The sequence below is a fragment of the Adiantum capillus-veneris genome, chromosome 14, assembly GCF_014529385.1.
Source record: "Adiantum capillus-veneris isolate H3 chromosome 14, ASM1452938v2, whole genome shotgun sequence".
NCBI lineage: Eukaryota > Viridiplantae > Streptophyta > Polypodiopsida > Polypodiales > Pteridaceae > Adiantum > Adiantum capillus-veneris.
Genome location: NC_140944.1, coordinates 5,874,264 through 5,900,150, shown reverse-complemented (window position 1 = coordinate 5,900,150; position 25,887 = coordinate 5,874,264).

Here is a 25,887-nt window from a genome sequence, read left to right as displayed (position 1 = left end):
ACATGCTAAGCCCGGGTTTTATAGCATGTGGGAGCAAGCATTGCAAAGTGCTCAACGCCTACCAATTGGGGTGTCGCGGCAAATGTGGCCAACGCGGAGAGATTCTCAAGAGCTCAAGAACGTAGTTGCATGTGTGTGGTCTTCAATGATGCATGGCCAACACGCACTCCTGTTTCAATCTGGTGTTTCTTCTCTCACAGTTTTTCAGTGTGGCGCAACAATCCCCTTACAAAAACCTATTGAAGTGGATTCAACATGTATACGAAGCATTCTTTGAATTAGCCTTTCAAGACTCTCTCATGTCTAAGGTACCATCAGTAAGCCCCCCCCCTCTCTCTCTCTCTCTCTCTCTTTGTTAATTGACATGGTTCTCCTTTATAGTCTCTGTCGTGCCGTGCGCTTTGTCTTGGTGGTTTTTGTTGCATCTTGTAACAGTCCTAATAGTCCTATGCGCTTCTCTGGCTATCATGTTCTTGGTTCCAATCTCCACAATTGGCTCATAGTTTTATGCATAAGATTATGAAGATTCAGCTGGTGTGATGTCTTACTTATGCACACAAGCCTATTCCGCGTCAAGGCGCTCCTCACAGCTGTTTTTCCTCTTATCACGCAAGCGGAAGAAAAGTCGGGCAGATTTTATGCATAAGATTATGGAGATTTAGCTAATGTTCTCTCTTTCCATGTCAAGGCTCTTATAATTTTTTTCCTTAGAGGAGAGGCTTCTCTTTATCTTTTTGAATGCAATGAAATCGCCACAGTGATTTGAAGCTAGAGAATAATTTGCCAGTAGCCCACCCTGAACCTCAACATGTGTGATTTTGGCTACCCGAAGCCGCCGCCTAATTTTACTCTTGCCCTTAATTGGTTGTTTAGAGCTTTTATCATACTACTAATTATGAGCATTGGACTTCTTTGTTGGCACTATGCTTTGCTCCATTCTCGCAACTCCACATGATGCAGCACCACTTGTGGTGTAATGTCTTTGAGCAAGCCTAATTAGACTCCCTACCACACCCTTACAAGAAAGTTCTCACTATGATTCCTGCATGGGAGACTACCACCACATCATGTGCTCCTGCTCCCCTGCCCCTAATGGCAGCCAGCTAGGCATGGGGTGTTCTAGTATTTTTATGTATGCACGGACATTAGATTTTATCCAGATAATACACAGCTTACACAATCCTTGCGCTACACCAGATTTGTAAGCAATCTCTAAATCACACAAGAAGTGAATAGTTCACCTCCTCTAATAGATGCAACTCATTCAAGACCGTCCTGACATTTTAGTTTAATTAATGTATTTAAAATGTTTTGATCCTGCTTTCTTATTTGACCAATAAGGTTTCAAATCATATTACATTACAAATTCCAATTTCCTATATCCCTCCTTGATCATGTTTCTCAACAGGGAGCGGCTTTGTGAAGAAGTCAGCCACATGTCACTAGTGGATGTATGCTTTAAGAATAGTTTCTTTGATTCAACGAGCTCTCAAATAAAATGGAACTTCATGTCTACATGTTTGGTTCTCTCCAAGTGTTTAGGGTTGCTAGCGAAGTAGATACATGATAGTTGTCACAATAAATCTTTAGAGGTTTTTAGGTACCATTTATAGTTCTTCTCGTACCATTTGTAACCACATTCCTTCTTTAGATGGAAGAGCTACTGCAGTCTGTGAATACTCAGCTTCAGCGGAGGATAGCGTTATTGCAGTTTGTTTCTCTAAAGTCCATGAGATAGCACCACCTGTGATCATGTGAAAACAAATCCCGAGGTAGATGTGTAGGTATCGACATCCCCCAATCCATCCCCCCCAAGAAAAAATAGAGTCAGACAATCCATGAAGGCGAAATGGTGAGACTCGATGATTGGTTGCAATGATAGCAGATGCCATAGTTGTTAGTATGTTGTAACTATCACAAAACACGCTTAAAAGTTTTCCTGTGATGAATTCTGAGATTGTGCATGAATTACAAAAGGTAGTTTATGGAATAACAAATGTCAGGACAAGTGATTTGAACCAAATATCTAGATTTGCCTACACCGGATGCAAATGGATATTGTACCATGTATGCTTTATCACGAGGAAACACAAGACTATCTTTGGCAGTAAGTTTGCAAGTGACGAGCATGGGAGTGGATGAGGGTGTACAATGAGTCATGCCAAAGTGTTGCAATATCTCTTTAACAAACTTAGTTTGATGAATAGTGAGTGTGCCAAGTGTGCAATTCCTAGTGACTTGAATGCCTAAAAAATATGTTAGACCCAAATCAGTTATGGTGAAGGCAGAGGCAAGTCCAGCTTTAGCTTCCTCAATTATTTGTGGAGTGGAGCCTAATAGTGGTATATCATCAACATACAAGCCAACAACCAAGAAGTGAGAGCCTATGTGCCGGATGTATATGTTAGGTTCGGTGGTGAGATGTTTAAAACCACGATGAAGCATATGAGAGTTATATTTGTGGTACCATGAACGAGATGATTGTTTTAACCTGTACATGGATCTATTTAGCTGACATACATGACTGGGATATTGAGGAGAGATTCTTATTGGGGAGGTTGTATCATGTAGATGACTTCAGGGAGGTCACCATGTAGGAATGCAGTTTGAACATCTAAATGATGAAGCTCTAAGTCAAATGCAGTATCTAATGCTAGGATAAGGTGAAAGGATGACATGCGTAGAACCGGTGAAAAGGTTTCATGGTAATCAATGCCTTGTTCTTGGCTAAAACCTCCTGCTACAACATGTGGTTTATAGCAAGCTATAGTGCCATCAGGATGATGCTTACGTTGAAGTATCCATCGACAGAAATAGGTTTGTGTCCAGCAGGCAAAGGTACAAGAATCCAAATATTGTTGGCAGCCATGAAGGTTAACTCCCATTCCATAGCACGTCTCCAATGACCAACTTCGGGGCCGCGAAGAGCATCTACAATTGAAGGGCTAGAATCAACTTCACTAGAGAGTCAAAAGTCTTTGGTAGCAACTAACGCGAGCTTAGTGGGAGTTGAGCAAAGTACTCTGCGATAAGAGCATCAAGTGGAGCAGTGGATTCATAAATTTCAGACAAAGGATGCATTTTACCTGATGGGGAACCCCCATCATTAGCAATTTGAGAGGATACAGCAGGTTCTAGGTCCTAGAGGTAGACAAAAGATTGTGATGGTTACGTCGGTTGAGCTGGATGATGAGGCTGCATGGGTTTGACGATCTGCTGCATTGGACCAATTAGGTAAATGGGGGTGGTGTAAGGTTGTTTGGGACGAAATCAATTTGGCAGGGTTCGAATGCAGAGAAGCAACGCTACGGGTAGCCAGCTCTGGGCGTGAAACAATAGGTATGTTAGAGGGCATCATTGCAAGTGTTTGGGTATAAAGGTCAATGCTGTCACATCGGGTATCTGGGAAAGCTTGAACACGAGTTGCATTTTTGACTAGGCGTTTGGAGCGATGGGTGCGGGAGGTATTTATAGCAGTATGCAGAGATCTATTGGCAGTAAATCAAAATGTGTGGGGTGTCTCAAAGAGATGGGGTGAGGTATCATGAGATGCATGCCTGGTAGAGGATTTTGGTACCTTTTCAAGGAGGTTATTGGGTGTGGATCGTGGAGGAGATAGAAAGGGGATTTGTGGTACAGGAACTGATGGACCAAGTGGAAGAGGGGTAGCAGTAGCCGGTAAAGGTGGTGGGGGAGCAGGAGTCACCAAGGACTGGCAATGGGAACCCGATATACAACATATGAAGAGGTGGAGGCAAGATTGGTATGTGAAGCAGACAAAACAACAGGTGATATAGGTTTGAAGGAGTAATTGTAGGGGTAGTGGATGCAATAAGTGAGGATATCAGGGTATCTTCATCAAATATTAAAGACCGGAAGAAGAAGAAGCACTTACACGGGAAGTGTTATACAAATGATAGCCTTTGACACCATGTGATTCACCATATCCAACAAGCATAGGTTTTATCGCATGTGAGTCTAATTTGCTGCTACGATGATTAGCATAGTCAACAGAGCCGAAAATGCAAAGATGGGCTAAATCAGGAACTTGGCCAAACCAAAGTGTATAACCAATAACATCAATTTAATGATGGTATAGATGGTCTTCGATGTAGCATACGGTGGTAACCGCTTCTTGCCAATAGGCATGAGCCAAACCAACAACAATAATTATTGCGCGTGTTGAATCGAGAAGGGTTCTGTTTTTTCTTTCAGCGTGAACATTCTGCTATGGAGTAGAACGGTGAAACCTTGGGATATTCCATGCTGTGATAAATATTGTTAGAATAAATGATTTTTGTACTCAAAACCATTGTCTGATTGTAATGTCGTGATGGCGTGGTCTAGTTGATTTTGGACCAGCTTGTGATATGATTACAATGCATTGAGAATTGTATGCTTTTTCTTATCTTTCAAAAAAGTTATGATGGTAAAACGAGTGTAGTCGTCAATAAATGTGATGAAGTAAGAGTGGTTAGGCTGATTCAAAGGATGCTTCGTATACATGTTGAATCCACTTCAATAGGTTTTTGTAAGGGGATTGTTGCACCACACACTGAAAAACTCAGAGAGAAGAAACATTAGATTGAAACATGAGTGCGTGTTGGCCATGCATCATGGAAGACCACACACATGCAACTATGTTCTTGAGCTCTTGAGAATCTCTCCGCATTGGCCACATTTGCCGCGACACCCCAATTGGTAGGCGTTGAGCACTTTGCAATGCTTGTTCCCACATGCTATAAAGCCCAGGTTAGCATCTTGACTTTCATAGAAAATCTGTAATGGCTCCCTCAATTCAAGCTTGCTTTTGTGGACACACGCAAATGCAAAGAAGCGTCTCCACACTCCCAAAGATTTCTTGAGAGGAGGGGGCTGATTGTTTATGCCCCTCTCCTTCCAAAGCTCCACTACTTGCTTGCTTACATCACGAGCATTTTGAAAGGGATTGAATTTCAAAATATTCTCGTACATGTGGGCAAATCTATCATCCATGGTGGACTGCTGCAGAGAAAGAGGGAGAAGAGGACAGTGATGCAGGTGTCACAGGACAGCCACAAAGAAAGAGGGAAAAGAAGACAGGGAGTGTCGCTAGACAACTACAAAGAGAAAGAGGGAGAAGATGGCACCGACCCACATTGCAATTGCAGGTATCTGAGATTGCGATTTTGACTTACTAGTGAGCGCTTCTTTGTTTTGAAAAGTGGCTTCAGACTGGTCACTACAGATGAGCCATGATGTCCATTTTAATTAAAATGGATTTGTACAATATGGAGTCAAGTGTTTTACTCCAAAATTATTAAGGCATGTTGCGGTGGTTCATTCGTATGCTGAAGTGACAAGTCACAGCATCCTCTTCACGTCTCTCTCTCTCTCTCTCTCTCTCTCTCTCTCTCTCTCTCTCTCTGTGTGTGTGTGTGTGTGTGTGTGTGTGTGTGTGTGTGTGTGTGTGTGTGTGTGTGTGTGTGTGTGTGCAATTCAAATGGCTGGCTCCATGACAGTGCCATTATTGCATCTGGCCATCCTTAGAAGAATCAATCGAGCTATATTGAGGATGGTATTTTACCACGCTTGATCAACGGAAAAGAGAGTTCACAACCTGCTCCCCTCCCAACACCCCTTTCTCATGTCTCTCTTGTTGCACTCCTCTCAAGTTCATCAGTCTTACGTCTCGAGCGTGCATCATCGCAAAGTCTATTCCCTAGACTTTGCGGTACAGACAACCATACAGACAACCAACTTAATTTGCATACTAGGGCAATTGAATGCCAATGACAACAAGCTTACCACAGGCAAAGGAAAACAGAGCATTTGTGGGAGATGGTGGGAAGATAAGGCTAAGCAACTAATTGTGGGTAGTAGGAGGGTTAACGCTAGCATCATTGCTAAGAGGGGCTTGAAGCATTGTGAAATAGACAGACTAAGGTAGCAGAGATTGTTATAGCGACGGTACATTTTTAAGCTCTACTTGCGACAAGACACTAGTTGTGGACCTCATGCAGGAGAGGAGAGCCGAGCCATGGCCGGCTTCAGCACATCACAATAGGCTCTCTCTCTCTCTCTCTCTCTCTCTCTCTCTCTCTCTCTCCACCTGTCTTCCCCCCCCTCTCTGTGTCTCTATGTTACCTCCCCCGTCCCCCTGCCCCTCTCTCTCTCTCTCTCTCTCTCTCTCTCTCTCTCTCTCTCTCTCTCTCTCTCTCTCTCTCTCTCTCTCTCTTTTTCCCACCCCCTCACTTTTGTCCACTAACTCTCTTTCCTCCCTCCTCTTCTTTTGTCTTTTTTTTCTCTCAAGAATTACGCTAGATGAAAAACCTATTCCCTTGTTTCTTTGGAAAGGACTACTTCCTTCCAAAAAGACTCCTATCTTGGATTTTTAATACCATACTTTTTTGGATAAGCTCTTCATTTTGGTTACCCTTCTCCTTATTAATGACTTTGATAAATGGTAAGTCATGAGCCTCACTTATCATGTACATCTTTGTCAATCCTAATACTCTCACATCTCACATCTCACATCTCCCTCACTCGAGACTACGACACCTTGTTCGGCTCTAGCCATGAGGGTGAACTCCAACCTCTAAAGAAGGCCCTACCATCTTAACAAGATTAATAGTCTACCCCACCCTACCCTCCCTCCCTTTTTTTTCTCGCCCTCTCCTTTTTTATGGGTAAGGTCTCCCTCGTAGAAATCTTCTTTTTTTTGCATTTAATTGTTTCTGGACAAGGTACTAAAGTTTTTGGAAAAGGTTTCTGCCATGGACATAACTTGGTCTTACATTTCTTGCATGGCAAACTTTTTTATTGTTTTAATGTAAAGTGACACTTTGAAGGAGCAAAGAAAAACCGCATAACGCAAAACGGCCCAGTTGCTTGCATAGCGCATAGTGGTCATTTTGTGTGTTGTCTTTGCCTTGCCATTGGGAAACTTTGGCTGGGGCAAGGACAATGTGCATGGACACTGATCTTGTGTGATGGACCCTTATGTGCTAGTCTTTTTCTTGACATGTGGACACTTTTGGTTGCTACAATGGGCTTTTAGCCTAAGTATTGAAGAACATGCCAACAATGTTGGTGACGCCAACAAAAGCATGAGTTTTTCATGCATCTGTTGTTGAATCCAAAAGCAACCATTTTTGCTCAATTATAGTCTACCATCAGATTCTTGGAATGTAGGATCAGCAAGTACCTAATTATCGACGGACAGATGAACACATATCCATGTACATGCACCAATTTTGCACCAATAATTTACAAGCTTTGAAGCTACACCCACCTACACCGTATTCCATTTTGTACCTCCACCTACCAAGCTTCACTTATTCATGAAGGCTCATCGCCATCTATTGTCATTCTCCTTATTGAACAAAAAAACAATAGCTGGGACACCTATTCACTCTTTCATTTGAGGAGTGTCTTGAACTACTATACACCTTGCCTTTGTCATTGTACTCTACTGGTCCCTCATTGCCGCAGCAACTCCCTTGACGTGAGAATGAGATGGAGGTTAGTAACAGACTTTGATGTGTCAGCAATACCGACAGTATTTGACGAGTTCTACTTTCCTAGTTGGAAGGGAAACTTATGTGGTGCTATCATTGCAAATTCTCGACGGCTCATATGGATGCAAAATATAATTGAACTCGCGGCCATCTTTTATGGGCGTAACCAATGCGGTGAGAGCACTAGGCTCTCAAGATCCACACCCACAATTATCAATGAATGCTGCACTTTTCAGGGAAGTTTTTTGAGGTTGGATGCAAGAACTCAAGATGTAGTGTTGAGGACTCCATAGTAGCCGAAATCTCTATTCGGGAGCATTGGTGTCCGATCGATGCTAGTTGAGGCTTTCTAAACTATATGCCGCCTCCACTGATTTAGGGAGATGCCACCTACAAAGTTTCCTCCAAAGCTTTTCAAACGCCTAGGGCATAACTGAGGCAGGGACAAAGACTCTTAGTGCTCTCAAATCATAGATTGGTTTACACAGCAGCATGGACTCGACATAGATCTACCTTATCAATACGAGTTTTGAGGCACCATTATCCAATATACGTCCACCTCTCACATGGTGAGAGGAATAGAGTTTTGAGACAAGACTTCTATAGTTATACACGTCAGACATGGATCTCCCTAGTCAATCCTTATCGGCTAAGATCCTTTACTATAGAGGCCACTTTGTAAGCATCTCAATGGATGTATTCAATTAAAGGCCACACTACCAGCCAGTCTTTCTACCGCATGTTAAATAAGTAGTGATCGGTCACCTTGAGAGTATCCTCGTGCACCAATTGCATAAAGAGGTAAGCAAAGCAGCACGCATACCTAGAGATGAGAGGATGTGCAAAGAATTGTTTGAATCCCCCAATCATCCATGCCAACGTTGTACAATCACTCTCTCCTTGTTATGCTTCCGCATCAACACACTCTCACATGGGATAGTCATCGCAGTATGGGGTTGTCTACAATACAAGTTTGTCAGTGTTTTCATATCAATTGGGGTGTGTTGACTCTTTCAATTGTTTACCTTTTTGCAAAAAACTTAGGCGATCTTTCCCCCTATTACTTGTAGTAGCATTAGGAAGCTTGCAAGACCATTGGAAGCTTTCTTCCCAAAGAGCTCTCACTAATTTCATGCCCAAGAAGCACCACTCTAACTCTTCCAATCTTACATTTCATAGGGTTTAGTTGACCCCCCATCATCACAAAGCCTTTTAAAAACCATATCAAGCTTTTTCACATGTAATATTCTATCACTATGCACACAAAAATCATCCGCTTCAATCGCTCTCTAAGCAACATGCGATGAAATTGAACACGCACAAGTAACTAAAAAAAACGTTTTCAGAACCTTCTTCAACTAAAAAAAAATGAGACCAAAATTCAACAAACACAAGTAACAAAATCCTAGCATCGGCGCCTACTTTCAATCAAGAAAAAATTTGAGTTACCCTTTGAAAGTATAAACAAATGGAGTTTTTTTTAAGTTACATATACGTTGCTATTGTAAAGTACACAGTTCAAAAAGGGAGCCATTCCAAATGAATAGGGCAACATCACCAAATCTTTTGAAGTACAACAAAGAGGGTGAGCACAAAAAGCTCGAAGATTCGTCTATGTGGCATAAGAAGAGAGGAGGATACACCATCACGACATTAGACCCCATAGCTGCACCTTTAATTTGGTGCCAAGTCTTATTGTTAGAGGTGACATAGTGGTGTAAAAGATCTAAAACAGCTAAAGAGAGCATTAAGTTACACCTAGCCGCTTTCACAAAGGGTCTAATGGTGAAATCTTAGCCTTGGGAATCGGAATGCTATGGTAAAGAGACTCAACATCGAAAGTAAAGATAGTGATATTGGGTGGAAAGTGGAGATTAGCAAAGTCTAAGATAAGAGAGTGAATGGAACCAAAGAGATCATTGAAGACAAAGTTAAGAGTGGAGGAGGGGCCGGGCCAATATCAAGAGGGATTTGAGATACAAAAAATTGAAGGGATAAGAGGTGTTTTTTCTTTTAAAAATAACTTGAAATGGTAGATTCTCTTGAGCGATTCATAAGTTTCTTCAAAGAAGTAAGATGTAGGAGGGGGTGCAGGGGGGATGAAGTTTACGTCGAGGCCTAGGTGATTCTTTTTGCAAGGACAAAGATAGCGATTTGAGAGGTTGTTTAAGGAAATTCTAGTGACTTTATGTTCATGACCTTCCAAAGAGAAGGTTTTGGCATGTCCTTAGCCCCTCCATCCTAAGAAGCATGTTTTGGCTTGTCTTACTGATCCATCTACCTTTTCTCAAAGTCTCCCTCCTCCCTCATCTTTGGATATCCTCTTTGTACTCCCTAGTCCCTCCATCCTAAGAAGCAAGTTTGGGATTTGTTATACTAAACCTTCTCTTTGGAAGATCATGAAAATATTACCAGTAATCAAACTTTCTTCTCACTTAAACATAAAGTCACTAGACTTTCCTTAAACAGCCTCTCAAATCTCCATCCCTCAACTTCATCCCCCATGCAGCCCCTCCTACAACTTATTTCTTTGAAGAAACTTATGAATCACTGAAGAGAAGCTACCATTTCAAGTTATTTTTAAAAGAAAAAACACCTCTTATCCCTTGGAGAAGGTTGTGATGCTTTCTGTCCTCCTTTGGTTGAACACAATGAATGCAAGTGAGTCTAGTGATTGAACTTTCCTAACATCATGGTTATGGCTACGTTCGTGCAATATCAAGTATGGTTGTGTGAGTGCTATAAAGCTTCCAATCTATCTACCATCTTGGAATTCATGTGAGAGGGACATTTCTACTAGGAATAAAACAAAATTTCATTCAGTTGTAATGCTCAAACCCTATCTTTGTGCATTACTCTTAAACTTCGTTGAAATTGCAAAGTATATAGTGCATGTCATGCAGAGGTGCCATACAAAATTATGGTGGAGAGCTGGCACTGTGGTCTCTCCAAAAATTATAAGAAACGGAAGACGTGCCCTGCCCCATAGAGTTTATGTGTTGCGCCAAGCAAACGCATAGTCATGGGGTGCTGGATACAGATAACGAACCTTGTAGTGTTGTCGAGTTAAAGTCGCGCTTGTGCAATTGAAACGTCCACTGTTGTGAATATATGTCCTCTCTGTCAGACACAATGCCGACGTGAAATGCAAGATCATCATATTTTTAAAGCAAACATTTAAAAAAAATTATAACTTGAAATTACTTCAAATTTATAACGTAATCTACTTCAAATAAAGACTGGAATTTATACCGTCGTGCTATGTGGTTTTATTTTCTTCCAACTAGACCTGGAGGCACTAGAGGCTACGCGGAGCTTGGGAGGGCTTGGGACAGCTTGAGAATGCTTGGAAACTTCGAAAATGAGGGGTATAGTAACCAAGGGTCCCACCGGGCTGTGTGTCAAAGCATACTAGCATCATCAGTGGTCAAATTGATTGATAAGAAGTGATTTGAGCCAAATAACTCTTGAAAGCTAAAAAAATGTCAACTTGTATTTTTGTGAAAATAGGCCAGATGTCTGAGGCGCAACGCGTTTGTCGGGCTGTTGGTGTTGCCGACGGGCCAAACATGCAGCCCGTCGAAAATTGGAACTTGCCCAGTTGGTTGCTTTCAAGTCGCATGGTCACTTTTTGTGAATGTGAAGAGTTGTGAATTGAAAATTTTGTGAATTAACGATGTGATCACAAAAAAAATACGTGATTACGTGAATATGAAATACTTGCTTGAAAGGAGAGTGAGAAATAACATTGACAATTATGCATATATGCTTGTGCCTAGACATGGACTCTTATGGTCTCAGTCAACAAATACGATGTATTCTTGTGTCCCATACTCTCACGTTTTCCTTTATGTTTTGCAATCACATTCCTAACGTAGACGATCTACCACTTGGCGGTCCAACTTCACTTGCGGTGCTCGACGATGTGCAGTAGATTAGAAAGGGGGAATGTTAGCGAATGCTGACACACAATAGTAGTTATGAGTGGCATATGCAGTTTTGCATCCATTGATTATATTTGATATGCACATTTTTGGGTCTTCATATGTTGTACATTTTGTTCCACCTTGTATTTTTAGTGAGCTATGACGAGAGCTTGGGAGGGCTCGAGAGGGCTTGAGAAACTTTGAAAATGAGGGGTCCCCTAGGACCCCTATATATAGTAACCAAGGTTCCCGTCGGGCTGTGTGTCAAAGCATACTAGCAACATCAGTGGTCAAATTGACTGATAAGAAGTGATTTGAGCCCAATAACTCTTGAAAGCTAAAAAAATGTCAACTTGGTGTTTGTGAAAACAGGCCAGATGTCTAAGGTGCAACGCGCTCGTCGGGTTGTTGGTGTCGCCCGCCAGACGTGCAGCCCGACAAGCAATTAGAACTTGCCCAATTCGTTGCTTTCAGCTCACATGGTCATTTTTTGTGAATGTGACGAGTTGTGAAGTGAAAATTTTGTGAATTAATGATGTGATCACAAAAAAAACATGTGATTACGTGAATATAAAATACTTTCTTGAAAGGAGAGTGAGAAATAGCATTGATAATTATGCATATATGCTTGTGCCTAAACATGGGCTCTTATTCTCTCGGTCAACAAATATGATGTATTCTTGTGTCCCACGCTCTAACGTGTTCCTTTATGTTTTGCAATCACATTCCTAATGTAGACGATCTACCACTTGGCGGTCCAACTTCACTTGTGGTGCCCGATGATATGCAACATATTAGGAAGGGGGGAATGTGGAGATTAGTTAATTAGTGATTAGTCTTCTTGGAGCTTCTATCTTCTCCTTCTTGTGTGGGGGACGGTTAAGGAGCGAGCTCAGCGAATCGAGCTTTGGAGCGAGCTTTTTTTTTTCCATCTCACCACCACTACCTTCCATTGCCGCCCCTTAGCAACCATCACCACCCACCACCCTAGCCCACCACTGGTGGTTAGTGGTGCTAACTTACTACCACCATGTGCCGCTCCTACTCCTACCACCACCGCCAATTTCCACCCCTCTCTCCAGTGGAGTAACCAAGGACCTCTCTCTCTCTCTCTCTCTCTCCTGTTGTCTTCCCTCTGTGCATGTGTCTCTCTCTTGCCGCCCACCCCTCTCTCTTGTTGTCTCCCCCCCCCCCACCCTCCCTCCCCCCCCCCCCTCTTCTCTTCTCTCTCTCTCTCTCTCTCTCCCCCCCCCCCCCCCCCCCTCCCCCCCCCCCCCCCCCCCCCCCCCCCCCCCCCCCCCCCCCCCCCCCCCCCCCCCCCCTTCCCCTCTCTCCCTCTCTCCCCCTTGCCTTTCCTCCCTTCCTGGAGTGAGCTCCACCCCTCTCTCCCCCATGTCTCTCTCTCTCTCTCTCTCTCTCTTCTCTCTCTCTCTCTCTCTCTCTCTCTCTCTCTCTCTATATATATATATATATATATATATATATATATATATATATTACTTTTCTATAATGTTAAATTCTCTCTCTTTCTCTCTGTCTCTCTAAAAAAACCTAAAACATTCGCGATTTTGTTAGTGCCTTTGGTTTTTTTTTTTTTTAAATCAGACCCACTCACCGCTCCCCTTCTCGCCCTCTCATGATCCCTCCAACCCATTCCCCTCTCTCCCTCTCTCTCTCCAACCCACCTCTTACCTCTCTCTGGCCCCACCTCTTGCTCTACGTCCGCCCTCTTCCCTAGCTCCGATCCTTCCCCCCCCCTCTCTCTCTCTCTCTCTCTCTCTCTCTCTCTCTCTCTCTCTCTCTCTCTCTCTCTCGCTATATATATATATATATATGTGTGTGTGTGTGTGTGTGTGTGTGTGTGTGTCCTCCTATCTTGCTCTCCCTATCCCTCTCTCTCTCTGCCCCCCTCCACTTGCCACCTCTCTCCCCACCCCCTATTCCTTTTCTCTCTCTTTACTCCCACCACACCACCCCCCCTTGAGTCCCTCCAACCCTAGAGAGAAATGAAACGAAATGGAATGAAATGTTGTATTAAGGATGTTCATAAGGTAAAAATGACATATGGGACCCAACTGATACAGTCTTGGTGGATATAATACAATGCATGGGTACAAAGGAAAATGAGAGAGAAAGAGGGGAGAGAGAGAGAGAGAGAGAGAGAGAGAGAGAGAGAGAGAGAGAGGGAAGGGAGGGGCCAGTGGGGGAGGGAGAGGTAGATAGATAGATTTGTTTATCGTATGACATATGGGACCAAAGTTACATGGGACATATGGGATATGACATATGGGACCAAAGTTACATGTGATGTAGTATTTGTGTCGCTGATGAGTGATTCTTGATGGTCCAAAATTGTGATGATGAGAGTCGCAATGGAGAGCCCACACTATGGCTGGGCGAGGAAAGTGTGTAGGTCTAGGTCGTGGCTGAAAATGTGAAGGAAGTAAGTTTACATGTGACCAAAAGTTGAGCACTCTAGAAGTGTGGTACTCAGACTCTCGAACTTGCAGTGAAAGGGGGAGAGAGAGAGAGAGAGAGAGAGAGAGAGAGAGAGAGAGAGAGAGAGAGCGGGGGGGGGGGGGGGGGGGGGGGAGGGGAGGGGAGGGGAGAGACTGTGAGAGGGGGGGAGTGGAGTGTAGTTTTTTTTAAAAAGGTTTTTTTTATTTTTTTGGGGGGGCCTAAGCACTCACTCTCTCTCCCTTTCTTTCCCTTAAAAAAAAAAAAAAAAAACTACACTCCACTCTCCCCTCTCACAATCCCCTCCCCCCCCCCGTGTGCCCAAACCTTCCCTTCCCTTGCGGACCCCTCTCCCCCCTTCTCTCTCTCTCTCTCTCTCTCTCTCTCTCTCTCTCTCTCTTCTTTCTCTCTCTCTCTCTCTCTCTCTCTCTCTCTCTCTCTCTCTCTCTCTCTCTCTCTCTTCCAATACTCTCTTGCGGCTCCATCACTGGCAATTACACGAACGGAGATTAATAAAATCATCCGTCAAGATCTTATACAGTTGGATACTAAGAGGACATGGGTAGACCCTACACAAGAATTGGGCACGAAGATGGCCGACTACAAAGAAAACTTCCTACAGCTATTTGAAGATGGATTTGTGATTCGCTCGAGCTACATGGATACCCACCCGTCTCATGGTTTGAGATGTGCTATTGGTCAGATTCGTACATCCTCACACCAGCTGGAAATTGAATTTGGCAGATTTAGAGGAATCCCACCTGAGAGCAGAATTTGCAAGTTATGTGGAATGGAGCCGGAGACAGAATTACTCTACATATGCCATTGCACCGTATACTATGAGATACGTGGGCGTTTCCATTGCCTATTTAAAGAAGGCTTTGGACCTCTAGATAGAGTCATGCAATACCAAGATCAAAGATGCTTAGGCTTGTACCCACTGGAACTACATCGGCACATGGATAATCTAATGAGAAGACAAAGAGCACTACAGCCTCAGAGGCAGATCACAGATTTCTTCGGATCGAGAGAAGCAGGAGTGGAAGGAGAAGTAAGAGGCCAGCAGCCAGCACAAAGGAGTACCCACATTCATACCAAAGACACCCTCATTGATAGGGCGATTGAGCTTAGGAAATCGAGACGACCACGACCGAGATGTAGAAGCACACTTCACCGGAGGAGACTACAAGAAAGGATTAGAAGCATTCTGGGTGTCTATTCTAGCCAGACACCCAGAATGCTCCTAAGAAGTTTATTTAATACTTTGTATTTTGTTTTTCACATTTATTTTCACACTTTTCACACTTAGTACTTTGTTACTAAGGTACCCAGACATTGTAACAAATTCACCACTTTTGTATCAGTTCGGTCTCATAGGTCATTCTGGCCTTTTGAAGACGTTAATATAACATTTCATTTCATTTCATTTCATTTCATTTCTCTCTCTCTCTCTCTCTCTCTCTCTCTCTCTCTCTCTCTCCCTCCCTTTCTTTCTCATTTTATTTTGTACCCAGACATTGTATTAGATCCACCAAGAATGTATCATTTTGGTCGCATGGGTCATTTTGGCCTTTTGATGACAGCTAACATAGCATTTCATTTCATTTGTCATTAGGATTGGAGGGACTCAAAAAGCGACAATGTGACAGGAGGCAGAGAAAGAAAAAAGGAAGATGCAGTGGGGAGAGAGAGAGAGAGAGAGAGAGAGAGAGAGAGAGAGAGGGGCGACAAAATTCTGAGGGAGAGAGGTGAAGTGTATTGTCTTTTTTTAAAAGAAAGACGGGATCACCCTCTACAACCCCCCGCGCTTGCTTTCTTTCTCCCTCCTAGTCTCCTACTCTCTCTCCACCTGCCACCCCTCTTCTCTTGATCTCTCTCTCCCTACCAATGCCCTCCCTCTCTCTTCCCCTCGAGCTCACTCTCTCTTTCTCTCCCCCTCTCTCCCTCTTTTACAAAAAAACGGAGGCACTAGAGATACTTCTAGTGCTTTGTTTTTTTTAAATAGCTCTCTGCACCCTCTCTCTCTCTCTCTCTCTCTCTCTCTCTCTCTCTCTACCCTTGCCACCCTTCCCTCTTGTCCTAGTGTGTGTGTATGTGTGTGTGTGTGTGTGTGTGTGAGAGAGAGTGAGAGAGAGAGAGAGAGAGAGAGAGAGAAGACATGGGGGAGAGAGGGGTGAAGCTCATTCCAGGAAGGGAGGGAAGGCAAGGGGGAGAGAGAGAGAGAGAGAGAGAGAGGGGGTGGGGGGTGGGAGGGGGAGACAACGAGAGAGAGGGGTGGCGGGCGAGAGAGAGAGACACATGCACAGAGGGAAGACAACACGAGAGAGAGAGAGAGAGAGAGAGAGAGGGAGAGAGGTGGGGGGTTATAGAGCGACTAAGAAAAGAGAGAGGAAGAAGGGAGTAGGAGATAGGAGAACTTTAGGGAAGGGATGGTGGTTTCTAGAGGAGGAGCTGGAGGAAGGGAAGGTGGTTAGAGGAGTAGATGGAGAGAGGAGGTGGAGGAGAGGAAAGATTTTGGAGGAGGAGGCTGAGGAGGAGGAGGAAGCACATGGGCGGCAAGAGGAGGAAGAGAGGGCGGCAAGAGGAGGGAAAAAAAAAAAGCTCGCTCCGTTGAGCTCGCTCGAAGACTTAACTCTCTTGTGTGTATGCTTCATGGAGATTGATTGTAGAAGCGCATCTCTCTATGTGTATACTCCACTGGTGTAGATTATGATGCATTGCTTGCATTTACCCCTTGAGTGTTAGTTAGTGTGTGTGCTTGTGATCTTAGCGTGTTGGCCAATTAGCATATGCATTGATTAGGAGCAACTTTCTTTGTGTGTGTAGATGATTGACATAGGCATTGGAGAGATCTCTAGGTATGATTAGAGAGCAATTAAAGGCTGATTAGCTTGATTCTAACCTCATTCCCCCTCTACTAGTCTCACCTCTCTCCTTAATCTTGTAATTGGCTCTTACATACACTATGTGTGTGTGATGTTTCCATGCCCCAGCTAGGTTGCTATCATTCCAGATCGACATTTTTGTTGGTTTGGTTGTGCTACGCTGATCATCCCCCGAACACCAAACAATGAAACAAACCAATTTCAAACCACATCCAAAGAAGAGCTTTGAAAGGCACCATTTTTTTTTTTTTGGAGTACTTACAAATAGGTCTTGAAAAGTTGCTCCCCCTCCCCCCCATGCCACCTAGCTTTGATGTGAATCCAATGCTGGTTTTTGCCTTTCACACCTCTATTTGTTGGTTTTACTTGCCAGGGTTCTCTCTGTACTCTTTCTTGGTGGCTTTCCGATCCACCATACTTATAAAACTAAGTTTTATGGTGTTATACTTGATCAGATTTCTAAGTTCTCCATCTTGCCCATTCTTGCAAGTGCAATATCGCATATAAAACTCGAGTGGGGACGGTGTGGAAAGCTAAAATAACAAGCGAAAGTGGGCAAGCAATAGACTTTCAGACAATACACTAATTTAAACACTAAAAACAGGACTAAGGATGTTGAAACTAACCGTGCATGAATATAATGCATGTTGGGTTGCTTTTGATCCACTCGCAAATGTCCCCAATCCCTTTAAATGGTACCATAGCATATAGTTTTGATGTAAGACTTTATCTCATGTACGACCGTTTTATCTGATACTATCCATCCTTCATCATCAAGGTTGTAATGGGCTCTATACAAACATTTAGTGAAGTCCATAAAATGTCATCTTGGTAAGAAAAATTCACAACGGGATGCACAAATGGCTTGCAAAAGAGACGCTTTGGATTTATGTATGCATTGTTTTGGGGAAGAAATGCATCCGGACACCCAAAGCGGCCAACTCTCCAGCTGTTTGTGCATTTGTGTAGTAAGCTCACTGACATCACAATATGGCATGTCGACAAGCTTAGTGTACTAATGTCGACACAAAGGGCTCGTCGGAGAGCTGCTTTGGGTGTCTGATAGCATTTGTTGGCTAAAAAAGTGCTACAAAAAACCCAAAGCAGATCTCTTGTGAGCCGTTTGTGCACTAACCTTGCCGGCATGACAATATGACATGTCACAAAGCTTAGTGCACTAATCTTGGCACAAATGGCTCGTGGGAGAGTTGCTTTGGGCGTTTGGTAGCATTTTTCGACCAAAAAAAGCTTAGGCATGCCATATTGTGATATGGTAAGGTCAGTGTACGCATGAGTTAGCCAATTTGGGTGTCTGTAAGCGTTTTTTGGCCAAAAGCACATTCAAAAATCCAAAGCGGCTTACAGATGACTTGTGAGAGAGGTGCTTTGGGTTTTTGTGCACTAACTGCAGCACAAACGGCTTGCAAAAGAGCCACTTTAGGTGTTCAACAAGGTTCTTCGATCCAACAATGCTACCAAAAATAGCAACCTTCTCGCGAGTTGTTTGTGCATTAAGCTTTCCAGCATGAGAATATGCCATGCCAGGAACCTTAATGCTATAATGGATGCTCAAACGGCTTGTAAGAGGCATTTGGACACTCAAAGTGGTTGACCTGCTAGCCATTTGTCATGCACTCAGCTTGCAAAAGTATCCGATATTGTTTTTTGGCTGAAAAGACTATAAAAAAGTCCAAAGCAGCTCTCCCACCCACCGTTTGTGCACTAAGCTTGTCAATAGGACAATATGGCATGTTGAGAAGCTTAGTGTACTCACAAATGCACAAATGGCTTGTGGGTTCATTGCTTTGTGTGTTCGAATACGCTTTTTTGGCCAAAAGTGCATGTAAAAGTGTTGGGAGTATCTCGACAATTGCTTGGGAGCCACAGAGGATGACTAAGTTGCGGAGTCCAACCATGAGCCTGCACAAACTTGAAGGAGGAGGGGGGAAAAAGAAGATTGGTGAGCATGTCATGGAGTTGGGTAGGAGCACAGAGTTTACGCAATGAGCCTGGGCCCGTCATTAGGGTAAAGAAGAGCTGGGAGTGCGTGCATGATCTGATCTCATCAACGAAGCGCAGTGGGAGCATGAAGAGAGGAGGTGAGTTGCAGGTGGAAGAGGAAGGTGGAGCGAGTTGTAGACGGGAGAGGAAGGTGACCCAATACAAAAGACCGCCTAAGCGACCTGGCAACGTGCGACCTGCATAGTGCACTGTTTTCAGCTCTGAGTGGCGCATCACGTAGGTGAGAGCAGCATCTACCACTCGTAAAAGCAGCAGCTTGAGCGACGATGCAGAGGCGACGAACGACGCGATGAAAACTTTGGAGTGTAACAAAATCGAGGTCGAATAATGAGACACCCCCGAGGGGAGTAAAAAGCCGACGTGCCAGCCGGGATGGAACGTAGATCCAAGGGTCAAGATGTAATCCCGCTTGCTGTAGCCACGACAACACTCAAGCTTTGTTGTCCCTAAGTTGGGGCTTTTCTTTACTTGAATTGGGGGTTGCTCGGTTCTTCTAAAGGGACCCGGTTTGACAGTTGGTGTGGACGAGGCGGCCAAAGGGGTTCCATCCCATAGCCTTAATTATTGTTGGTATAATAGTAATAATTGGAGCAAGAGGCGATAGTACAGTCAACGAGTGCTAGCTCAGCTGATAGAGCAAGAGCCTCTTGTGTCTAATACTTTTTCTTTTTAGTCTCGTTTGATTTGCTTTTTACTAAATAAGAAATCTCTTGGTTGGACTTCTTTTGATTTGTGATTTGATTGTTTTGTTTGGTTTTGGTTTTTATTTTTGCTTTTGTTTGCTTGTATTTTATCATTTTATTTTACTTTATTACTTCTTTGTTTTTTCCCTCTCTTTGATTTTCATATGTTTGGATTTCATTTTGTTTTGTTTGAGTTATCTTTGTGTTTGTTTCTTTTCTCATCCTCTTTAGTTTGTGAGTTTTAGACCTTTTTGAACTCATGAAGGTATATATTGGCCTTCATGTATGCATGCATATATCTCTGTATGCATGCATGTATGTGTTTATGTATGTATGTGTATGTGTGTCAGCATGTTCGTGTCCATGTCCTAGTCCTAGTAGTACTAGTATTAGACATCCATTTGTTTGTCTCTCTCTAATATATATGTACGCGTATACATATATATATATACACACACGTATGTTTATTTATGTATGTTTAATTAATGTATTTGTTTAGAGAGAGAGGGAGGGATAGAGAGATATTGTTGCTATGGTGGAAGCTAATGTTTCTTCATCATGATGAAAGCATGTTGCAACAATTTGCTAGTCAAGACCACTTTCTTATTTCCTTGGTTTTATTTCATGTAACCTTACGTGTTATAATAATGTCTATGAGGACAAAAATTCTTTGATAGTTTTCATTATTCTTACATAGACTAAATGGTTCTTATTGAACAAGAAATAGAGACACAAAGGGGAATGGCATTGGTCAGCAACACAGATACACAGGGACTCCTTTGGTAACGTGCAAAATTTCTATTTTGGTTTCTCAAAGGAATTGGATTTTACTTTGCTTCGCTCAAAAGTTCATTCAAATTTCTTTATCCAAATTTTCATGCATGTTGCTCTACTCTTCTAGATGGCATCAAAGAACCTAAAAGTACTAGCTTCTTAGAAGTTCAACTCGTCGTTTGAGTATTCTCACGTACTAGTTTAGAGCCAGTGAATGCCCAGGGTTTGAATGCCATGCATGCAAATGAAAATATTACTTGACATGCTTTGTTTTGAGAACTAGTAAAGGGAAGGGAAAGGAAAAGGTAGGTGACAAATGGACTTGAAACGACTATGATCCATTTAGGAAATTTTATACAGGGTGGTTTGTTGACTTTCCTTGGATGGAACATGTAGTACTGATTTCAAATGTGGTTTACAATTTTTAAAAATTGTCCAAAATTTTAAGCAGTTGTAATTGAATCGATTCCAATCATAGAGGATTGGTTTTACAGAAGCATAGTTTGCTTGATTCACAAGCAATGGCACAAGTGGCTTTTTCAACCCAAAAATTGTACTAACCACCTATGTATCAGTGTTAACTAATTTCCCTCTTAAACTAGAAATTGAAAAACATAGCACCAATAAAGCTATTCCTATGTATCGGTGTAGATTGATTTCCCTCTTAAATTAGAAATTGAAAAACATAATACAAATTGTTAGGTGGAAATCAAGCAAGCAACTAACCATGCAAATTGACGCTCAAACCAAGTGAAATTATGCCAATTTCTATGCTAAAATTATTGTGTGCACACTAACACTAACACAAAGATTAGCATGTGTAATGATCTAAACTAACAGTGCAAGAGTGCAACAAGCAAATACATACAAAAATTGAACTAATCTAAGCGAGAATGGATATTTGCGAGAGTGTGTCGGAATACTCAAAATTACCAAAATCCTAAATTAATCCCATGTTTTTGCAATCATCGAGAGGTCCATTAAGAGGCTAATTGACCAATTACCTTTGTGAGTGAGGAGGCTACCTAGATGAGGTGTTTGCATTCTCGACAATCGGCGCCCAAAGGGATGTGTGTCATAGAGGTAGACGGAGACCATCTCCACTCCTCGACACCCTAAATGGCATATGAGGGCTCTTACAACTCGGGTAGTGCATAGAAATACGCCACGCTTGCACACATACGGTGTTAGGGACACTTGCTATGCACGCAATCTACGCACTCGTTCTCTAATCTATTAGACAAGCATGGACACACTCTTCACTAAGCAAGCTATGCACACACATGGCATACAAACACACAAGGAGAGATCACACTCTCTAGGCACATGCATGCTCAAAGTGTCAAAGCACACAAGGAAAGCATAGACATAAAGAAAAACACTCTCAACGGAGATTAATATAAGAGAATGATAAAGAAGAGGAACTCTTACATTACTCAAGTTCTACGCATTTACATATCCACAAACAAGAATTGTTGCAAATAATGCGATGAGAGATTTATTTGTGAATGAGATTGATTAATTGGTAGATTCTTGATGCTTTGTGATGAACAATGACTTCCAAGGCCTCTGGATGCTTTAATAAATACAAGACTAGAGGAAGGAATTTTACCAAGATCTAGCAATCAATATTTTCAATACCATGCTTGGGACACATTACCTCGCTCGACCAGTAGTACCTTACTATAGATTGAATTTTCAACTTCAGGATAACCTAAGAGACTAGTTTTTGAATCTTAGACTGTTGTTAGAGCTGACTGCATTAAAGGACAGTGTTGGATTGCAAATTGCTCATAAAACTACAATGTGCCCGGACAAGGTTGCAAGGAACGGAAATGGTACACATATTTTTGCGTAGCGAAGGTGGAGAAATAATATTATGCTTTCCGTTTGAAGGAACATATTCAAGGCCCAAAACAGCTTTGACGACCTCATAACAAAGGAGCCATGTTGCAGGGTGGTACAAGACATTATAGACTACTTTAAGCATGGAAATTAATGGCTTGTTACGATGGGAAAAGTTTGCATAGTTCAAGCTTGATAGAATAGCTCATCAATGCCACATGCTTGTGCTCATGCACGAAGAGTGACATTGATGAGAGAGACATGCATACGCTATCCAAGCTCTACCTCCAATTGAATTTTCGGACAGAAAGATGAGAGATTTCCTACTTGTTCCCCCCACATGGAAAGGAAAGGGTGTTGTGATCAAGAGAATTATTGAGGGTATGGTGCATGCAAAGGCAACAAGGGCAAATGCCCCTCACATCGATCAATTAGAGAAGTTGAAGATGAATAAGGAGAAGCTTCTAAAGACAAGATTTCACAAGAGAGAGGAAAGCTTCAGAGTCAATGTCAGCACTTGCAACCTCCAGAAGGCATTGATCTAGTGAATTGGAGGCTGTGGGAGAGGTGACCTACAACATATAGCCCGATGTAGGTTACTTTGTGAGATTGTTGAAATATGGTGTTAGGATTGTCCACATGTTTTTAACTGGAGATACGAAGACCCTTGTCCTTGAGAGAGACTCAATATCATCATCTTTAGGGTTCGACAAAGAAAGGTCACAAGCGCTTTGCTGCATGCCCTCATTAAGTAGGTCTCGTTTCTATGTCATTAGTAAAGGCATTTTTTGGTATATCCAATTCATCATCCCACTTTTCTTGAATTTCCTTACTATCCTCTGCATACATCTCCCTTATATCCCCCCTACACTCATTCAAACCTCTTCATCCCAATGCTAGCTTTAGGAAAATATAAAAAAATTAAAAACTTAAAATGGAGGAGGTGTTAGGGTGCGAGCAACCCACCTTTTTTCAAAGCCCCCTCCTTTCTTATCTTTGGACCTCATTTTTAACTCCTTAGCCCCTCCATCCTAAGAAGCAAGTTTTGGCTTGTCTTACTGATCCATCCACCTTTTCTCAAAGTATGCCTCCTCCCTCATCTTTGGATACCCTCTTTGTACTCTCTAGTCCCTCCATCCTAAGAAGCAAGTTTTGGCTTTGTCATACTAATCCTTCTCTTTGTAAGTTCATGAAAATATTACCGGTAATCAAACTCTCTTCTCACTTAAACATAAAGTCACTAGACTTTCCTTAAACAACCTCTCAAATCGCCATCTTCGCCCTTGCAAAAAGAATCGCCTAGGCCTCAGCCTCAACTTCATCCCCCCTGCACCCCCTCCTACGTCTTATTTCTTTGAAGAAACTTATGAATCGCTCAAGAGAATCTACCATTTCAAGTTATTTTAAAAGAAAAAACACCTCTTATCCCTTCAATTTTTTGTATCTCAAACCCCTCTTGATATTAGCCCGGCCCCTCCCCCACTCTTAACTTTGTCTTCAATGATCTCTTTGGTTCCATTCACTCTCTTATCTTAGACTTTGCTAATCTCCACTTTCCACCCAATATCACTATCTTTACTTTTGATGTTGAGTCTCTTTACCATAGCATCCTCACTCCCAAGCCTAAGATTGCACCATTTAGACCCTTTGTGAAAGCGGCTAGGTGTAACTTAATTCTCTTTTTAGCTGTTTTACGTCTTTTACACCACTATGTCACCCTCTAACAATAAGACTTGGCACCAAATGAAAGGCACAATTATGGGGTCTAATGTCGTGATGATATATGCTCGTCGTTTCTTATGCCACCTAGAAGAATCTTTGAGGTTTTTGTGCTCACCCTCTATGTACTTCAAAAGATTCGGTGATAATGCCCTATTCAATTGGAATGGCTCCCTTTTTGAACTGTGTAGCCTCGTAGATCTTTACAATAGCAACTTATATGTAACTTAAAAAAAACTCCATTTGTTTATACTTTCAAAGTGTAACTCAAATTTTTTCTTGATTGAATGTAGGTGCTGACGCTAGATTTTGTTACTTGTGTTTGTTGAATTTGCTCTCAATTTTTGTTTTGACAAAAGGTATTGACAACGTTTTTTTTTGTTACTTGTGCGTCTTGAATTTCATCGCATGCTACTTAGAGAGCGATTGCAACAGATGATTTTTGTGTGCATAGTGATAGAATATTACATGTGAAAAAGGTTGATATGGTTTTTAAAAGGCTTTGTGATGATGGGGGGTCAACAAAACCCTATGAAATGTAAGATTGGAAGAGTTAGAGCGGTGCTTCTTGGGCATGAAATTAGTGAGAGCTCTTTTGGAAGAAAGCTTTCAATGGTCTTGCGAGCTTCCTAATGCTACTACTAGTAATAGGGGCAAAGATCGCCTAAGTTTTTTGCAAAAAGGTAAACAATTGAAAGAGTCAACGCAACTCATCTTGATATGAAAACACTGACAAACTTGTATTGTAGACAACCCCATCTTTGCGATGACTATCCCATGTGAGAGTGTGCTGATGCGAAAGCGTAACAAGGAAAGAGTGATTGTACAACGTTGGCATGGATGCTTGGGGAATTCAAACACATGCTTTGCACATCCTCTCATCTCTAGGTGTGAGTGCTGCTTTGTTTGCCTCTTTATGCAATTGGTGCATGAGGATACTCTTAAGGTGATCGATCACTACTTATGTGCCATGCGGTAGAAAGACTGGTTGGTAGTGTGGCCTCTGAATGAATACATCCCTTGAGATGCTTACAAAGTGGCCTCTATAGTAAAGGATCTTAGCCGATAAGGATTGACTGGGGAGATCCATGTCTGTCGTGTATAAGTACAAAAGGTCTTGTCTCAAAACTCTGTTCCTCTCGCCGTGTGAGAGGTGGACGTATATTGGATAATGGTGCCTCAAAACTCGTATTGAAAAAGTAGAACTATGTCGAGTCCATGCTGTGTAAACCAATCTTCAATTTGAGAGCACTAAGAGCCTCTGTCCCTGCCTCGGTTATGCCCTGGGCGTTTGAAAAGCTTTGGAGGAAACTTGTGTAGGTGGCATTTCCCTAAATCAGTGGAGACAGCATATAGTTTAGAAAGCCTCAACTAGCATCGGTGGGACACCAATGCTCCCAAATAGAGATTTCAGCTACCATGGAGTCCTCAACACTACGTCTTGAGTTCTTGCATCCAACCTCAAAAATCTTTCCTAAAAAGTGTAGGATTCATCGATGATTGTGGGTGTGGATCTTGAGAGCCTAGTGTTCTTGCGGCATTGGTTAACCCCATAAAAGATGGCCGCGAGTTCAATTATATTTTGCATCCACACCAGCCGTCCAGAATTTGTAGTGACAGCACCACAGAAGTTTCCCTTCCAACTAGGAAAGTAGAACTCGTCAAATATTGTCGGTATTGCTGACACATCAAAGTCTGTTACTAACCTCCATCTCATTGTCACATGGAGGGAGTTGTTGCTACTACGAGGGAGGAGTAGAGTACAATGACAAAGGCAAGCTGTAGAGTAGTCCAAGCCACTCCTCAAATGAAAGAGTGAATAGGTGTCCCAGCTGTTGTTTTTTTGGTCAATAAGGAGAATTACAATAGATGGTGATGAGTCGTCATGAATAAGTGAAGCTTGGTAGGTGGATGTACAAAATGGAATATGGTGTAGGCGGGTGTAGCTTCAAGGCTTATACATTATTGGTGCCGAATTGGTGCATGTACGTGGATATGTGCGCATCTGTCCAATAATTAGGTACTTGTCGATCCTACATCCCAAGAATCTGATGGTACACTATAATTGAACAAAAAC